The 14,213-nt window shown below is 38.8% G+C and overlaps 1 pseudogene; it reads right to left on the bottom strand.

Moving 5' to 3' along the window:
• The window catches only part of LOC127237429 (casein kinase I-like), an 83,585-nt pseudogene extending 70,301 nt beyond the window's left edge, over positions 1–13,284 (bottom strand).
• Between the last annotated feature and the right edge of the window lie 929 nt (positions 13,285–14,213).

A 14,213-nucleotide genomic window follows, 5' to 3' on the forward strand; every position in this document is an offset into this window, starting at 1 on the left:
CTAGCTAAAAAGAAAGACATTACCTCAGGTAAAGGGTTGGGAAAAGATATTCCAATCAAATGGACCTAAGAAGCAAGCAGGTGTGGCTATCCTAATATCTAACAAGTTAGACTTCAAAGCAAACTTAATCAAAAAAGAAGATGACTGTTATTTCGTATTCATCACAGGAGAAATCCATCAACACAAAGTCTCAATTCTGAACATCTATGCCCCAAATACAGAGGCACCTACATTCGTAAAAGAAACGCTACTAAAGCTCAAATCTCACATAAAACCTCACACACTTATAGTGGGAGACTTCAACATACCACTTTCACCACTAGACAGGATCACTAATAAGAAACTCAACAAGAAACAAAAGAAATAACAGATGTTATGTATCAGCTGGGTTTAACAGACATCTATAGAACATTCCATCCAAACACAAAAGAATATAACTTCTTCTCTCTCTGGTCCACATGGAAGCTTCTCTAAAATCGACCACATATTAGGTGGCATAAAAAACCTCAACAGATAAAAGAGAATTGGAAGACTCCTCTGTATCTTATCAGACCACCATGCTTTAAAATTAGAATTCAACAACAACACAAATAGCAGAAAACCTGCAAACTCATGGAAACTGAACAATTTGCAATTGTACAACACCTGGGTCAAAGAAGAAGTAAAGAAAGAAATTAAAAACTGTCTAATATTCAACGAGAATGAGGAACATACCCGAACTTATGGAACACATAGAAAGCAGTGTTACAAGGGAATTTCATTGCACTAAGTGCCCATATGAAGAAAACAGAGGATAGTCACATAAGAGAATTAACAGCACAACTGAAAGCCTTAGAATAAAAAGAAGCAAACTCACTCTGGAGGAGTAGATGCTGGGAAATAATCAATTTGAGGGCTCAAATCAACAAAATAGAAACCAGGGAAACAATACAAAAAAATCAATGCAACAAAGAGTTGGTTTTTTGAAAAAATCAACAATATAGACAAACCTTTATCCAAACTAACGAAAAAGCAGAGAGAGAATATGAAAATTAACAAAATCAGGTAATTCTTTGGAAGCCTGTATTCCCCAAAATTTGAAAATTCAAAGGAAATGGACAAATTTATAGATAACTTTCACTTACCAACATTAAATCAAGAACAGACAAACAACTTAAATAGACCTATAATCCGCAGTGAAGTAGAAGCAGTCTTCGAAAGCCTTCCAACCAAAAAAAAAAAAGCTCAGGGCCAGATGACTTCAGTGCAGAATTCTAACAGAAATTCAAGGAAGAACTAATACCAGTACTCCTCAAATTGTTCCACACAATAGGAACAGAAGGTTCATTGACAAACTCTTTCTACGAGGCCCAAGCCTCACAAAGACACAACTAAGAAAGAAAACTACAGACCAATATCCCTGATTAACATCAATGGAAAAATACTCAATAAAATACTGGCAAACAGAAACCAAGAATACGTCAGAGAAATCATTCACCATAACCAAGTAGGCTTCATCCCTGGATTGCAGGGATGGTTTAACATACAAAAATCTATAAACGTGATCCACCATATAAACAAACTGAAAAAGAAAAACCATATAATCATCTCCTTAGATGCTGAAAAAGCATTTGACAAAATTCAACACCCTTTCATGATAAAGGTCTTGGAGAGATAAGGGATAACAGGAACATATCTAAACATAATAAGAGCAATATACAGCAAACCAACAGCCAACATCAAACTGAATGGAGAGAAGCTTAAGGTGATTCCTCTAAAGTCAGGAAGAAGGCAAGGCTATCCTCTCCCTCCATAACTCTTCAATATTGTACTTGAAGTTCTAGCTAAAACAATGAGACAACAAAAGGAGATTAAGGGGATCCAAATTGGAAAGGAAGAAGTCAAACTGTCTTTATTTGCAGATGATGTGATAGTTTACAAAAGCAACCCAATAAACTCTACCAGGGAACACATACAGCTGATAAATACCTTCAGTAAACTAGCAGAATTCAAGATAAACTCAAAAAAATCAGTAGCCCTACTTTATTCAGATGACAAAGGGGCTGAGAAAGAAATCAGAGAAACATCACTCTTTACAATAGCCACAAGCAACATAAAGTATCTTGTGGTAATGCTTACCAAACAAGTGAAAGACCTATATAATAAGAACTTTGTGGCTCTAAAGAAAGAAATTAAAGAAGATACCAGAAAATGAAAAGATCTCCCATGTACTTGGATAGATAGAATAAATATAGTAAAAATTGCAATATTGCTAAAAGCAATCTAGAGATTTAATGCAATCCTCCCCCATTAAAATCCCACCACAATTCTTCACTGACCTTGAAAGGTTAATAATCAACATTATATGGAAAAACAAAAGACTGAGAATAGCAAAAAAAAAAAAAAAAAAAAAAAAAAAAAAAGTCTTACAATAAATGAAATTTAGGGGGCATCAACATCCCTGACTTTAAGCTGTACTACAGAGCTATAGTTCTGAAAACAGCCTGGTATTGGCACAAAAATAGACAAGTAGACCAATGGAATCAAATCAAAAATCCGGATATAAACTGCAACACTTATAAACACCTGATTTTCGACAAAACAGCTAAAAGAATTCAATGGGGGAAAGAAAGCATCTTCAACAAATGGTGCTGGCACAATTGGATGAGGGTATGTAGAAGACTGCAGATTGACCCATGTCTATCACCATGCACAAAACTCAAGTCCAAATGGATCAAATGCCTCAACTTCAATCCAGCCACATTGAACCTCCTAGAAGAGAAAGTAGGAGGTACCCTTGAACAATTTAGTATAGGAGACTGCTTCTTGAACATAACTCCAGTACCACAGACACTGACATCAACAATTAATAAATGGGACCTCCTCAAACTTAGAAGCTTCTATAAGGCAAAGGACACAGTCGAACAAGACCAAACAGCAGCCCACAGACTGGAAAAAGATTTTCACCATCCTACATCTGACAAAGAGCTCCAAAATATACAAAGAACTCAAGAAACTAGTCAACAAAACACAAAATAACCCTATTAAAAAATTGGGTACAGAACTGAAGAAAGAATTCTCAATAGAGGAAATCAAAAAGGCTAAAAGACACTTAAGAATGTGCTCAACATCCTTAACTATCAGGGAAATGCAAATCAAAACAACTTTCAGATACCATCTTACTCCTCCCAGAATGGCTAAAATTTGAAACACCAATGACAACTTATTTTTGAAAGGATGTGGAGAAAGGGGAACACTCCTCCACTGCTGGTGGGAGTATAAACTCGTTCAGCCATTTTAGAGATCATTACGGTGGTTCTTCAGGCAAATGGGAATTAGTTTACCACAGGACCCGGCTATCCCCCTCTTAGGCATATACCCAAAGGATTCACATCCATGCAACAAAGACATTCGCTCAACTGTGTTCATAGAAGCATTATTTGTAATAGCAAGAACCTGGAAGCACCTAGATGCCCCTCAACTGAAGAATGGATAAAGAAGATGTGGCACATCTTCACAATGGAATACTACTCTGCAGAAAAAAATAATGGTATCTTTAAATTTGCAGGCAAGTGGATGGCACTTGAAGAAACCATCCTGAATGAGGTAACCCAGTCACAAAAAGAGGAACATGGTATGTCCTTGCTCATATATGGATTTTAGACCAAGATCAAAGGATCACTAGCCTATAATTCACACCACTTGGGGAACTAGGATACAAGGTGTATTCTAAGAGATTCTTATAAGGTCCCTCACAGAAGGGGAAAGGGACAAGTCCCCCAGAGCACATCGGAAGTTGGGGGGACAGTGCATGGAGATAGAAGTGGAGAAAGAGAAGGGGAGGAGAGAAAAGCACATCCGACTAGGAGGATTGAGTCAGGGTAGTAAGAGAAGACAGGAGAGAGAGGATAAACATAAAAGATGGACCCATCATTGGTTTGAATAGAAAACTGAACCTAAAGAAAGCTCTAGAGACCTACAAGACTGCCGCCAACTAACCTTTTAGCAACTGTGGAAAGTCTACCATAAATGCCCTTCCTTGATAGTGAGATCAACAACTAACTTATTCACCATCATGGAGCCCTCATCTAGTACCTGTTGGAAACAGAAGCAAACACCCATAACTAAACACTGAGTGCAACTAGAATCCAGATGCAGAGGGAAAGGACAAGACCAGGTTGCAGAAACACATAGAGACAGCTGACCTGAACAAGGAGGAGCTAACGGGCCCCCAGACTGATATCTGGGAATCCAGCATGGGACTGACTCAGACCCCCTGAATATGGGTCTCAGCTAGAAGGACTGAGCAGTCTAAGGGACCTCAGACAGTGGAACCAGGATGTATTCTTGGTGCACAAAAGGACCTTGTGGACGCATCCCCCATGGATGAATACTCCTTTAACTTAGAGACAGGAGAGAAGTCCTAGTCCCTACTTCAATTGACTTGACAGATTTGCATGACCCCACCTGGATGGCATTGCCCTACATATGGAATTGGGGTGGATGGTTGGGATGGGAGAGTGGTAGGGTGCATGAGAGGTGGGAGAGAGGGGGTAAGAGGGAGGGAGGGTGCGGGAACTGGGATCAACATTAAAATAAAACAAAATAATAATATTAAAATAAAAGACTATGAAAATTAAAAAAAAATAAAAATCATTACATGGTGCAGTACACAATAGTGAGATAGCTGCTCATGCATCGAGCCAGCTAGAGACCAAAACTTACTTCCTAAGTCAATCCTGAATAGTTGCATTTGTGACTTAAGTATCTTTGATTTTACTTGACAAATCTCATCACTTGGATGACAAGCTGAGGAATGGATGGTAGTTAGTCCAGATAGAAGACTGTACCAGCATTGTTGCAAAGGTTAGGGTGGGTGGGGTGTTTTAAGAAGTTAGTATTACATTAACTGATGTTTCTTTTAAACCTATAGGCATTTCTGGTGCACTGAAAAGCAGAAGAGTGAGGAATAGACGCTCTGAAGAATTCAGTGAAAACATCTCAATTTCATTTTTTCCTTCCAAGGTAGAACACTGGATCACCATCAAGTAGATTTCCCTTCTGAGCAGGGAAATATCATGCAGTGCACTGCTGTACATGCAGGTCCTGGCATGGAAACAGGTATTCTGTAACTAGGAAAGAGGAGCGAAAGGCAGAGTAAACATAACAGGCAACTCTATAGGAACTTGATGAATAAGAGAAGCTTCTAAGGTTTGTTTGTTAGGGATTCATCCTAATCCAGTCTCAAGGGCTTTTTGTACAATGACCTAGATGGGATAAGGAAAGATGAATCCAAACATCATTAAACAAAACAATTAAATGCATAGAAATTCCAGACAAGAGCCTGCCAATTAGAAGTTAGATTGTGACAGTTTCAACAACAGGCAGGAATAAAGAACATGGGGATGAAACCTTATTCAAGATCTATAGGCATTTTCCCTTGGTTTTTCCAAAGGGGCTGTGAATTTCCTAGTTAGAAAGTAATATACACAAAGGAGGAATTTATTTACCTAACCCCAATACTGATCAGTGTTCTGAAGGTGCGGTGGGTGTGAAGTGAGCAGAACAAGGAACGGTATATTTGTATTGTAAGCAATCACTTAGAAAAGGAAGTATTAATTAGGCCAAAGGTAATGATCCAAGTGAATTTAAAGGTCTCAAAATGTGTATGGAGGTAGCAACTATATTAAACAGATTCATGATGTTCCTTATTACTTCCCACAAGCTTCAGTTTATTAAAACCACATAGTCTTCTATGGAATCTGAAAGTTATGTTTTCTTTTATTTAGATCAAATTCAAATATAATTAATAGACCATATGCATTATTTTTGTGAATAATAACTTTATGAATGACTGCTCAATCAACAACCTAAGGAACCTTGAAAAACACTGCCAAAATCATCTAATTCATTCTAGGAACAACACTTACAAAGTCTTCTAAAATATCTGAATATTGATTTTAGACACAATGAACTTGAAACACTCAGTTGAAACATTCATAAAACCTGAAGGACTGACAAGCACAATGAGGCAGAGAACCCTAACACCAGAGCTATCTGAAGCCAGGGCGGACAGAGAAACTGAAAAGGCAATTATAGGCATGCAAGGACAAGTTGAAAAGAAAGACACATACACACTTGGATCTTGTCCTCAGAGAGACTGGCACTTTTGTGACTGCTCCCTTGGGAGATGGTCGAGTCTCAAAGGCAAGACTGGAAGAAAAGCTTCACACTTAACAGAAACTCAAACAGTCCTAGAACAGAAAGTAAGAAAGTAATCTTCTAATTTGTCCCTACAATCTGTCCTTCCCACACTTCCTCAAAGAAGAGCCTACCAGATTCTAGCCAATAGGACTTTGCCCCAGAGTCTAACCAATCCCAAATCCCTGCCCAATCTATCCATCATAGCATGGGGAGGGGGGATCTTCGAAGTCAGCCATCTCTTGGAAGAAGACATTGGAAGGCCTAGAAGCTCTGGGAACTTTGTTGCCCAGATACATGGGCTCTCCAAAAGACTCAGACCTACTCTGAAGGAAAAAAAAAAAGAAAGAAAGAAAAAAAGGAAAGGAAAAGAAAAGGAAAACTCATAACCACATCACCAACCTCCTGTGCAACAGGGACCACTCTGAAAGCATCGAACACATGATTCAATTGAGACCCTTTTCCCAGGTAGACAGAGTAACAAGGGCTGAAGTAGGCTCAGAAGTAGAGTCCTCACCTGCATTCACAATGTCTTGGGTTCTGCCCTAGCAAAAGGAACATTTGTGTCTCAGCCAACAGCAGACATGGAACTTCCCATCCAATCAACAGAGAGGTTGGAACTAGAGGCTTGTGCACTTCCATTATTATATGTTATCTATCAACCAAACATATCAAAATGTACTGAATGGCAAAAAACACAGACTGTTAACAACACAAGACTCAGAAGAAACACACTGCAGGCAAGGTAGAGATATGGATATTATCAAACAGGAACTTTACAGCACCAATTCATGTACAAAGAGCTTGAAAAGAAACACATTGCTGGCTGGTCATTGGTGGCACACACCTTTAATCCCGGCACTAGGGAGAAAGAGGCACAAGAATCTCTGTGAGTTCAAGGCCAGACTGGTCTACAGTACTAGTTGCAGGACAGGCTCCAAAGCAATACAGAGAAACCCTATCTCCAAAAAACAAAAAGAAAAACAGAAAGGAGGGAAGGGAGGGAGGGAGGAAGGGAGGGAGGGGGAGGGAGGGAGGGAGGGAGGGAGGGAGGGAGGGAGGGAGGGAGGGAGGGAGGGAGGGAGGCAGGCAGGCAGGCAGGCAGGCAGGCAGGCAGGCAGGCAGGCAGGCAGGCAGGCAGGCAGGCAGACTTTGTGCAGGTGGGATCTACCTCAGCCTGGCATGGATGTAATTTAAGGCTACAGCAATCAAGACAGCAGGGATCAGAAAGGAAAAAGGCAAACAGATCAACAGAGAACAAACAGGCTAAAGAACTCAGACTAGTCCTGACACTTATGGCCAACGAAATTTCCACAACTGAACCAAAGCAACTCCAGAGCCAAAGAGAGGTGTTTCCAGCAAAGGACACTGGGACATGCACAAAAATATATCAAGAAACAGTTTCTATGAGCTTTGCAAATATTAACTCAAAAGATATCGTAGACCTGAATATAAAACACAAAACACTATAAATTTTTTCCAGAAAATAAGGCACAAGGAAAATTCCAAATGATAGTCATGTGTTGGTGGTAGGTTTTTAGCTAAAAATAACAAAAGCCCAAGCCATGAAGGGAAAATTCAGTTCAACCTCATTCCATCAGCCACACTTGTATATATTTATGCCAATGTGTTGGAAACTTAATCCACACAAAACTCACACATGAATATTTATAGAAGCTTTATTCATAATTTTCAAATACTGTAAACAGTTTTTTCAGTAAGTGAATAGGCAAACATAATACAGTGGCATGTTCTCCAGTAATACAAAGAAATGAGCTGTCAAGAAACATACAGACAAGAAGACACATGAAAAATTATTAACATTGTTGTTTATTTATTTTGGAGATTTGAGACATGTTCTCAATGGTAGACCAGGCTGGCCTTTAATTTAGTTACCAAGCTGGCCTTGAACTCACAGTGATTCCCGTCTCAACATTTTGGAGTGATTGGATTTCAGGCATTTGGAATACCATCTCTCTCTTTTTTTTTTAATTGACTTTTTATCTTTTTTATGTTTACAGTGATTACATTTATCTAAGCAATACAAATACATGATCAGTTGTAATATGGTAACCAAATTCCTGTGATAAATATGCTTTTGTTTTCTAATATCAAGAACATTATTGGATTAAACAGAGTCTCCATGATTTTTCTTAAACTTTAGATGATGTTATTTGTAGGACAGAGAAGCAGGCACCGTCTTTCAAATGCTCAAACACTGAAATCTGTGGCCTGCAAACAAGAAGCCAGCTATTTAAAGGATGTTTTAAGTCAACAACTTACAAACCCCAGGGGTGGAAAAAGCCTAAGAATACATAAATGTGAACATTAACAACCATCACAACTTGGGCTGAAAACTGTTAATGCTATTTTTTAAAACATTATCTCAAAGCAGTATAGTTCAAAATAAAACTTTTCACACACAACCACACACACAGCACAGACACAATTTCTCCACTAAATAATTCCTATGTCAATCATTTAGTTAACTTTCACATTTGGGAAAAAAATGTAATAGAACATCAGACACCATGCTTTATCACCTTAGTTACTGTTCACGATTACAATGACTAGAGGTCACAATCAGCATCAGTAACGTTGCCTGGAACCAGTTTATTATACAGAAATCAAGTATTTTACACCAAGTCAATGATGGTCCACAACCACCAGCCAGTATACATATGAAGTAAATTTCCGGATCTGGGAAGAAACAAATGCTGCTCCAATCATCTACTCTGCTGCTTCTCTCCCTCAGTTTATGCCCAGACAACATTCATGTTACTCTTTCATCATCAGCTTGCTTGCTTGTGGGGCTCTGGGTCCACTGAACCTGCACACTGAAAGAGTCTTTCTGCTGTGTCATTTTATGATTTAACATTGTCCAATCAAATGTTGGTGGTTCAGGGACCTGAGAAAGATGCTGAACACTGTCTCAGATACAAGCAATCTGGAGCTTCCTTGAAGTACAGCCCATGACACTGATTTAAGTACATGCCAAATTCTGCAGGAAACCCCTTCCACAAAACTCAACAGCAATGGACCTTTCACTAATCTTTCAATATTTTTGTTTCCTTGTCACAGCCTTTAGCCCTCAACTGGCAGAAAATACATAAAGATTCATCCTAAGGAGTCCATGTCATTTTGGTGAATCTGATCAAGACTGAGATGTGTGGTGATGCTAGCTCTTTGGGCAGTGTCAATGAGGATTTTAACTTCTCTGTATAGGATGTGTAGCCTTATACTGTTGCTTCTGTACTTTTTGGTCAAACCAAAATCAATGAAGAATAACACACAGTAACACCCAATACTCATTAGGAAATTATCTGGTTTAGTATCCCTATGTATAAGATTATTTGTATGTAGATCCTTGATTCTGGTTTTCATTGTGAACCTTCTGAACCAGATTCATAACTAGCACATTATAATTTTTCTCTTGTCCCTACCATTGCATGTGAGGGATGCCAACCCCACTGTGAAGAATCATATACAGCCTGTTCTCAGCCAGAAACAGAATTCCTGGCCTCCTGGATTTCTAGGTTCACTGACACTTCCTTAAATAACAGATAAAAAGAGATGTTTTGAACAAACTGAGAAACCTGAGTTTATTCTGCCCTTCTATAGAGTTTTTACTTTCTAGGAAAATATCAGGGTAGGCTGATAAGCCAGGTAAACTGGCTTGCTTTCAAAAATATTTTTTTCCCAGTTCTGTGAGGGACTTTATATGAATCTCTTAGAATACACCTTGTATCCTAGTTCGTCTGGTGATGTGAATTATAGGCTGGTGATCCTTTGCTCTAGGTCTAAAATCCATACATGAGTGAGTACATACTGTGTTCCTCTTTTTGTGACTGGGCTACCTCATTCAGGATGGTTTCTTCAAGTGCCATCCACTTGCCTGCGAATTTCAAGATACCATTATTTTTTTCTGCAGAGTAGTATTCCATTGTGTAGATGTGCCACATCTTCATTAACCATTCTTCAATTGAGGGGCATCTAGGTTGCTTCCAGGTTCTTGCTATTACAAATAGTGCTTCTATGAACATAGTTGAGCAAATGTCTTTGTTGCATGGATGTGAATCCTTTGGGTATATGCCTAAGAGGGGGATTGAAGGGTCCTGTGGTAAACTAATTCCCATTGTCCTGAGGAACCGCCATACTGATCTCCAAAATGGCTGTATGAGTTTGCACTCCCACCAGCAGTGGAGGAGTGTTCCACTTTCTCCACATCCTCTCCAACATAAGTCATCACTGGTGTTTCTAATTTTAGCCATTCTGGCAGGGGTAAGATGGTATCTCAAAGTTGTTTTGATTTGCATTTCCCCCAGAGCTCAGGTGAAGTGTGGGGGGGGGAGGTAAGCGAATGGAGAGAGAAGTAGGAGAAAATAAGGGGGAGGAAAGGAAAACATGTGTGACCAGGAAGATTGAGCCTGGTTAGGAATAGAAGATAGGAAAGAGAGAGACAGAGACAGAGAGAGAGAGAACATAAAAGAGGGAGCCAATATTGGTTTGAAGATAAAGTTGAACACAAAGAAAGGTCGAGGGAACTACAAGACTGCTCCCAACTAACAATCTCAGCTTCCGTGGAAAGGCTATCATAAATGCCCTTCCCGGAGAGTGAGATCAACAACTAACTTCTCCATGGAGCCCTCAACTAATGCCTGTTGAAAACAGGATCAAACACCCATACATAAACACTGAGTCGAACTAGAACCCAGAAGCAGATGGAGAGCACAAGACCATGCGGCAGAAACACAAAGAGACAGCTTACCTGAACAAGGAGGAGCTAAGGGCCACTAGACTGATAGCTGGGAAGCCAACAGGGGTCTGACTCGGACCCCCCTGAATATGGGTCTCAGCCAGAAGGTCTGAGCAGTCTAAGAGACCTCAGACAGTGGAGCCAGGTGCACAAAAGGACTTTGCGAACATATCCTCCATGGAGGGATAACTGCCTTAATCTAGAGACAGGAGAGAAGCCCTAGTCCCTACTTCACATGACCTGTCAGATCTACATGACCCCAACTGGATGGCATTCCCCTACATATGGAATTGGGGTGGGGGGATGGGAGGGGAGGGTGGTTAGAGTGCATGTGAGAGGGCAGAGAGGGTAAAAGGGAGGGAAGGACGGAGGGAGGAAGGGAGGGAGAGGGAACTGGGATCGACATGTAAAATAATAAATTAAATTATATAAAAAAAAATGCTTTGACTCCAAAATTTAAGTTCAAGGACAAGTTACTGGGGGAAAGGATTTCTATTTTTGTCTCCACAGAAAATGAAAAGATGTGGATTCCTTCCAGACTAATGTGGTTTGATCACACCAGACCGCCTGAAACAGAGTACAAGGTGATCCTACATTCAAAACAGCTGGACAAAGCAGCCTGACAGACTACAGCCAGGATTTCTGAATCTTCTTCGAATCCCCCATGACAGCGCCCCTTACCAGCAGGAAGTAGTTTGGAAAGAACGATGCCCAAATTCCCAAATATTGTGTATAAATGTTTGTTTTCATTTAATTGAACTTTGTTATATAAAATAAAATTAATTAATTAAAAACGAAAAAGAAGAGAAAAAACTTTTTTTTTCATATAGTATATTCTGCTCATGTTCTCCCCTCTTCTATCTCCTTCCAGATCTCTATTCCCTTTCCTTATATTTCTATCTCTCTTCATAAAACTAGCAGGGGGAAAAAAAAGAAGAATACATACACACACAAAAAAAAAAAAAAACATAAAAGCTCCAAATGGGGAAGCATGCTATTACCACACTCAGCATACAATCACTTAATCCTTTTGGAATACAAATACCTAAAGGAGAACTACCTGGACTAAATTCGAGGAATTACAGAATGTGTGCTGTTCATTTGGAAGCAATTTTAACTAACAATTTGAACTTGTAATATGCAAGACACTAGCATTCTACACTGGTGGGCACATCACCTTCATGCTCCAATGGCTACAATTATTTCTTACTGAAAATGTGAAGCAGCTACATTACTCAAATGCAGTTTTATTGTCAACTTGTTCTATAAGCATGCAGCAATATTGCCAGGAGCTGTGTTAAGGGGATTTACAGTTTGAGATGGTTAGATCAAATTTTTGCCAGCATTACTATATAAAGAAAATAATGAGCTCATGAACAAATAACAAAGAGATAGCCCAATCGAAAGAGTTAATGTTGTAAAATGTCTGGATAAATTCATTCTGAAGGCTGGCACACTGCCTGTTGTTGAACAATTTTTATCACATTTTCAATCCAGCAGCTCCAATTACAACAATCACTAGAAGAGATTTCGGAAAGTGGTTTTTATTAAAATTTCCCATTTTACTGATATACTATCCCTTTCAGCAATCTCTGTTGATTTCTAAGTTTTACTATCCCTGGTTATAGCTGAACAGATAATTTGAGAAGCATGGTGAATAACCTTTTAACTGTAATTAGTTTTGCCTATTAGATTTACCTATGCATAAAATGAAACGTCTCAAAATGAGATATTTTTCTCATTTTTTCAAATTTCTTGGCAGCAGTAAAATAATGAAGTGTTGATAATTTGAGGAGAAAACAAATAGAATGGGAAAGATTATGAAAATATGTCAGTGAACAAAGGAGCTATTAGTATAGAAAGGTAGCAGTAGCTACTTATGGTCCTCTAACTGTAGCCAATGATACAAGAAAAAAAATCTACCCCATATATTCATTTTATGAGCGCTTGCTACTTGCAGAGTCCTCTCTGTGTGCAAGTACAGATAAACTCAGCATGGATTTTAGCAGGATCTATTATGCACAAGTATAGTGACTGGCATATAAAGTAACACAAATGTCAAAGAACAAAATGATGACTGAGTTTAGCAATCTACTTGGCTTTAATTTTTATTCTAATCAGACCATACATTCATAAAGCAGAATAAATAAATATTCCAATAACCGAATGGAACATGAGGAATATATATATGTTACCAGAACAGGTTAACTGATTGGTCAGCTTCAGGTTGCTCAGTTTCCTCTGTGTGTAAAAGAGGAGCTTCCCTATCATGCAAGTGAGAAGTTGGGAGCTGTTACTCTCACCCAATTTCTTAAAAGATCAAATAAGACATTTGCTTTCAACTTCATAGGGAACTTTTCTATGAGTGCTCCCACTTTAGTAGTAGCCTGGTCTGAAACTCATTACAAAATGATGGCCGCTTTTAATTTTTATTTATCAAAGTTACTGTCATCCCAAATGAAGACACCAATTTCCACAGCCTTCAAGGGTCATGCAAAAGACATATCCAACTATTTAATAGCTCTAAGTGTTAATTTAGAGAAATCAGGAATGTGGCCTCCTACTCATTCAAAAAGAAATTTACCCTTGGCTATTTAATACTCACTTTGGATGTCACTGGATTTTTGCTTTCTATAATTCTTTTATCAGAAATATTTGAAAAGAAGAAAATAAAAGGATAAGAATTTCAAAAGGATCAAAACTATATAAAATACAAAGAACAAAATCTACTAAACTCTATTCATTTTAATACAAAGATTGATCACAGGAAATCACAGAACAGGGTTCTGCTTCCTAGCACTTTCTCTGCTCTTACAAATAGGACTCCTCAGTACAGACAGAAGGTTCACAGGGAGGACATAATGAGAAAGCTTAAAACAGTGCATGAGGAGAGTTCATTTCCATTACATTCTACCATGGGTCAACTTTCCTTATTCCTGAAAAAAAAAAAAAAAAAAAAAAAAAAAAAAAGTTTTCTTAGACCTGGACAGATTTTTCAGAAGTTAAGAGGACTTGTGGACTTGTTCTCCCAGAGGACCTGGGTTCAGTTCCCAGAACCCACATGGAGGCTCACAACCATCTGTAACACCAGTTCCAGGGAATCCGATGCCCTCTTCTGACCTCCATGGTTACTGGGCACACACAGAATACACACACACATGCATATATGCAGGCAAAACACTCATACATATAAAATAAATCTTCTTAAACAAAGAAAAAAAGAAATGTCTTCGTTATCTGTGCCAATTAAAAGGGATCATTTTATGTCTTCCAGATA

This window comes from Phodopus roborovskii, unplaced genomic scaffold, assembly GCF_943737965.1.
Source record: "Phodopus roborovskii unplaced genomic scaffold, PHOROB, whole genome shotgun sequence".
Taxonomy (NCBI): domain Eukaryota; kingdom Metazoa; phylum Chordata; class Mammalia; order Rodentia; family Cricetidae; genus Phodopus; species Phodopus roborovskii.